The sequence below is a fragment of the Triticum urartu genome, chromosome 1, assembly GCF_003073215.2.
Source record: "Triticum urartu cultivar G1812 chromosome 1, Tu2.1, whole genome shotgun sequence".
NCBI classification, from domain to species: domain Eukaryota; kingdom Viridiplantae; phylum Streptophyta; class Magnoliopsida; order Poales; family Poaceae; genus Triticum; species Triticum urartu.
The window spans coordinates 58,498,877-58,504,709 of NC_053022.1; the positions used below are offsets into that span (position 1 = coordinate 58,498,877).

The 5,833-nt window shown below is 47.8% G+C and overlaps 1 long non-coding RNA gene across 1 annotated transcript; it reads right to left on the reverse strand.

Annotated features, from left to right (window-relative positions):
- Nucleotides 1-283: 283 nt before the first annotated feature.
- LOC125556583 lies at nucleotides 284-1,449 on the reverse strand. Its single transcript, XR_007305152.1, has 2 exons — nucleotides 994-1,449; nucleotides 284-528 (listed from the first exon to the last, which is right to left on the reverse strand). It is a non-coding gene; the product is annotated as an uncharacterized LOC125556583 (long non-coding RNA).
- Nucleotides 1,450-5,833: the final 4,384 nt, after the last annotated feature.

Sequence of the window (5,833 nt, forward strand, 5' to 3'; positions counted from 1 at the left end):
CTGAACCCATGTGATGACGTTTTGAAAACTGAACCAAACTAACCCCACGTAATTGGCATTGGTACCCAGACCAAACTAAACCACATGGAAAATTCCCCAAAACCAAACTATCCCATTCTAGGAACTATGGTTTTAGCTTATGGTTCTATATCAGTTCCCCACCCATACATGTACAGCTCATTATATGAACGATCCTGCACTTGATAGCTAAAAGCATAGCACCAGCTTAATAACATGTACAGACATTGCACTTGACAGCTTACATATTCTGCACTACCCACACTTAAATTGATGAACACTTGACAACTTCATAACATGTATTAGTACAAAACACAGATTCTGAAGCACAAATATTACACTTGACAACTTACATATTCTGCACTACCAACACTTTAAGTACAGAGGTAATAACAAACGGAGTTGAATTAAGGGTGATAATCGATTCCAAGCCGGGATTGCGTGACGCCATCTGCCGATGATGGATGTCACCGAGTTCTCATGGCGGTAGTAGTCAGCCTATACCTTGATCTGAAAAGACACAATTTTTAGAACTTATGAGGATACTCTCTCTATGAACCCTACACTGCAGGACTGACTGCATGCTTCAGAAACAAGGCAAGCAAATATAATGGGAATTGGGAAACAACAAAAAATTAAGGAACAAGGCAAAGGTCAGTCCATTATTAGGGTGGTAGTCTGAATGAGCAGGTGGATGCATCTCTGCCATGTTTCTTTCAGTAAACAAGAGAGCAGATGCCATATTATTTACTAGAGCGATGCCAGCCTGCACATCCTTACTGAAATATGACAGATGCTCATTCAGTTCCAGAGTGCAGTGCACTTCCATCAACAATCTATATCTGATGATGAAAATTCCATGGGTTCAGACTAAGTCAACTAAGAAGAAGATTCAGACACAGACTAAGATTCAGACTAAATTAAGGAATAAGATTCAGACGAAGGGGAGGGAGGTGGGGATCTGGAGGCAGTGACCTCGAGGAGGCGCTCGCGGGCTCGTTGTAGATGAGCCGGATGGCGCGGGTGCCGCCGGCTTCGACGAACTTCACTTAGGAGGCGCCCATGTAGGAGGTGGAGGCTTTGATCCTCCCGGCCGCTCTGTCGCCCCTCGCCCGGGTGCGTGAAGATGACGGGTCAGCCGGCGCAGCGCAGGCCCCGGTGAACGGCAGCCGGATGATGCCCGACGTCGCCCACAAGGACGTCAAGGAGGGGACGAGGAAGGCGAGCAGGAGGAGTAGGGGGGCACTGATCTGTGAGTGGAGGGATAGAGGGCGTAGGCCGGCGAGGTGTGACGGCGACGAGGCGGTGGTTGGCGGTGGGCGCCAGTGGCGCCGTGGCGGCGGTAGAGGGCTCGACCGCTCGGGAGTTAGTAGGTTAGCTCGACAGGCGACAACTTGACCCCTCGATGGCTCGATATTTTTTTCTTTCTCAGTTGCGCTCCGGGGCGAGGAACCGGGTTGGAACCAGTAGTTTTCAGTGGTTAGGCCCAAACTCCTTGAGCCCGTAACCAGTTAAACCCAAACTGGTTTTTCTATATACCCAAACCTAAAACCTCAACCAATTAAGCCTAGAGTAAAAACCAAACTATTTTAAACTGTTCTCAGATTTACACATGACCAATCACCGTTTTAACTTTGACAAGTTCAGGGTCTTTGTAAGATTGACTGTCAAGAGTACAGTGAGTCATTCCAAGATTACCTGGTCGGAGTGGCAGACTTATAAAGGCAGGATAACCTGGAGTTTTGGTGAATACACCTGGCGTCCAAGCCGATCAAAAGGGTAAACATGTAGCTATGTTCATTAAACAGGAAGCCCCCAAGTGATCTATTAACATGCCATCAAGGCAGGTTGCCTATGTTTGAACTACACAGTGTAGCAAGTTCTCTTTGGTAACCGTTTAACTTAGGCGGAAAATGTTGAAAATATGCCCTAGAGGCAATAATAAATTGATTATTATTATATTTCCTTGTTCATGATAATCGTTTATTATCCATGCTATAATTGTATTGATAGGAAACTCAGATACATGTGTGGATACATAGACAACACCATGTCCCTAGTAAGCCTCTAGTTGACTAGCTCGTTGATCAATAGATGGTTACGGTTTCCTGACCATGGACATTGGATGTCGTTGATAACGGGATCACATCATTAGGAGAATCATGTGATGGATAAGACCCAATCCTAAGCCTAGCACAAAGATCGTGTAGTTCGTATGCTAAAGCTTTTCTAATGTCAAGTATCATTTCCTTAGACCATGAGATTGTGCAACTCCCGGATACTGTAGGAATGCTTTGGGTGTATCAAACGTCACAACGTAACTGGGTGGCTATAAAGGTGCATTACAGGTATCTCCGAAAGTGTCTGTTGGGTTGGCACGAATCGAGACTGGGATTTGTCACTCCGTGTAAACGGAGAGGTATCTCTGGGCCCACTCGGTAGGACATCATCATATGCGCAATGTGACCAAGGAGTTGATCACGGGATGATTTGTTACGAAACGAGTAAAGAGACTTGCCGGTAACGAGATTGAACAAGGTATTGGATACCGACGATCGAATCTCGGGCAAGTAACATACCGCTAGACAAAGGGAATTGAATACGGGATTGATTAAGTCCTTGACATCGTGGTTCATCCGATGAGATCATCGTGGAACATGTGGGAGCCATCATGGGTATCCAGATCCCGCTGTTGGTTATTGACCGGAGAACGTCTCGGTCATGTCTGCATGTCTCCCGAACCCGTAGGGTCTACACACTTAAGGTTCGGTGACGCTAGGGTTATGAAGATATGTGTATGCAGTAACCCGAATGTTGTTCGGAGTCCCGGATGAGACCCCGGACGTCACGAGGAGTTCCGGAATGGTCCGGAGGTAAAGAATTATATATAGGAAGTGCTGTTTCGGCCATCGGGACAAGTTTCGGGGTTATCGGTATTGTACCGGGACCACCGGAAGGGTCCCGGGGGCCCACCGGGTGGGGCCACCTGTCCCGGGGGGCCACATGGGCTGTAAGGGGTGTGCCTTGGCCTATATGGGCCAAGGGCACCAGCCCCTATAGGCCCATGCGCCTAGGGTTTCCATATGGGAGGAGTCCCACTAGTGGAAGGCACCTCTAGGTGCCTTCGGGGGGAGGGAAACCTCCCTTGGGCAGCCGCACCTAGGAGATTGGATCTCCTAGGCTGGCGCACCACCCCCCTTGGCCCTCCTATATATAGTGGGGGAGAGGAGGAACTTCATACACCAGCCCCTGGCGCCTCCCTCTCTCCCCGTTACGTCTTTCTCTCGTAGTATAGGCAAAGCCATGCTACTGTGACGCCCTGCATCTACCACCACGCCGTCGTGCTGCTGGATCTTCATCAACCTCTCCCACTCCCCTTGCTGGATCAAGGCATGGGAGACGTCTCCGGGCTGTACGTGTGTTGAACGCGGAGGTGCCGTGCGTTCGGCACTTGATCATCGGTGATCTGAATCACGACGAGTACGACTCCATCAACCCCGTTCACTTGAACGCTTCCGCTTAGCGATCTACAAGGGTATGTACATGCACTCTCCTTCCCCTCGTTGCTGGTTTCTCCATAGATAGATCTTGGTGATACGTAGGAAAATTTTGAATTTCTGCTACGTTCCCCAACAGAAAACCCCCAAGTCATTTCAACAAGGCGTATAAGCCGGATCAAAGGGTAGTCATAGCTATGCTCAATGAGCAGGAAGCCCCCAAGTAATTTGCAATCAAGGCGTACAAGCTGGATCAAGAGGGTAGTCATAGCTATGTTCAATGAGCAGGAAGCCCCCAAGTGATCTTATGAATTGACAATACAGACTCAGATTCTTAGAAATGAAACGACAGAGACCCTGAATTATCAGGGATGCCGGCTTTATTATACTAATCATAATATATACATTGATAGAAGTATGTACACCACAAGAGTCGGTGGCTCAGGTGTAATAAGGCCGAAGATGAGCAATATTCCACGGTGGGTGGGTCTCCTCCTCCGACGTGCGTGAGTCCTTGTGGTCTCGAACATCGATAAGGTAGTATGACCCATTGTTCAGATTTTTGCTGACCACAAAGGGCCCTTCCCAAGGTGGGGATAACTTGTGCACGTCTGTTTGATCCTGGATGAGCCGGAGCACCAAATCACCTTCTTGAAAGGTCCGGGTTTTAACCCGGCGGCTATGATAACGACGCATATCTTGCTGGTAAATCATTGAATGAGCCGCCGCAAGGTCACGCTCTTCATCCAGAAGGTCAAGAGCATCCTGACGTGTTTTTTCGTTATCAGCTTCAACATAAGCCGCCACACAGGGCGAGTCGTGACGGATGTCACTAGGGAGAACCGCCTCTGCTCCGTAAACCATGAAGAAAGGCGTGTTACCCGTAGATCTGTTGGGGGTAGTATTGATACTCCATAGTACTGAAGGAAACTCCTCCACCCAACAACCCAGCATCCTCTGCAAAAGGACCATAAGCCGGGGCTTTATGCCTCTCAAGATTTCTTGATTGACTCTCTCAGCTTGACCATTGGACTGGGGGTGGGCCACAGATGAAACATTAAGACGAATATGTTCACGTTGACAAAATTCTTTCATAGCACCTTTAGACAGATTAGTGCCATTATCAGTGATGATGTTGTGAGGGTATCCAAAACGGGAAATCGCCTTTTTGATGAATTGAACAGTCGTTGCCGCGTCACACTTGCTGACCGTCTTTGCCTCAACCCACTTTGTAAACTTGCCAACCGCCACCAAGAGGTCACTCTTTTGTCCTTGGATCTTTTAAATGGTCCAACCATATCCAGCCCCCAGACTGCAAACGGCCAAGTAATTGGAACCATCCTCAATTCTTGACCCGGCACATGGGTTCGTCTTGAAAATTTCTAACAACCATCACATTTGCTAACCAAATCCTCTGCATCAGCATGAGTCATCAGCCAATAGAACCCATGATGAAAAGACTTAGCCACGAGAGATTTAGAGCCGGCATGATGGCCACAATCCCCTTCATGAATATCTCATAGAATCTCACGACCCTCCTCAGGAGAAACACAACGCTGAAATGCCCCTGTGACACTGCATCGGTGCAACTCTCCATTGACAATAGTCATTGACTTAGACCGCCGGGTTATCTGCCTAGCCAAAGTTTCATCTTCAGGTAACTCACCCCGGGTCATATAAGCCAAATATGGAACTGTCCAATCAGGATAGCATGAAGATCCACCACCAACTGCGCCTCCGGGTCAGGAACAACAAGATCTTCCTCCGTAAGCAATTTAATTGAAGGATTATGCAAAATATCAAGGAAAACATTAGGTGGTACCGGCTTACGCTAGGATCCTAGCCGGCTTAAAGCATCAGCCGCCTTATTTTTCCCGTGATCAACATGTTCCACTTGATAACCTTTGAAATGACCAGCAATAACATCAACCTCTCGGTGATAAGCCGCCATGAGTGGATCTTTGGAATCCCAAGTTCCTGAAACTTGCTGAGCCACCAAATCTGAGTCGCCAAAACACCTCACCTGGCTTAGATTCATCACTTTAGCCATCCGAAGACCATGTAGCAAGGCTTCATACTCAGCTGCATTATTAGTACAAGGGAACATCAACCTTAAGACATAACAAAATTTATCACCTCATGGGAAAGTCAGAATAACTCCAGCCCCCGAGCCTTCCAACTGCCTCGATCCATCAAAGTGAATAGTTCAATATGTGCTATCCGGCTTCTCCTCAGGCCTGCAACTCTGTCCAGTCATTGATGAAATCCATAAGTGCTTGAGACTTGATAGCTGTTTGAGGCATATACTTCAAACCATG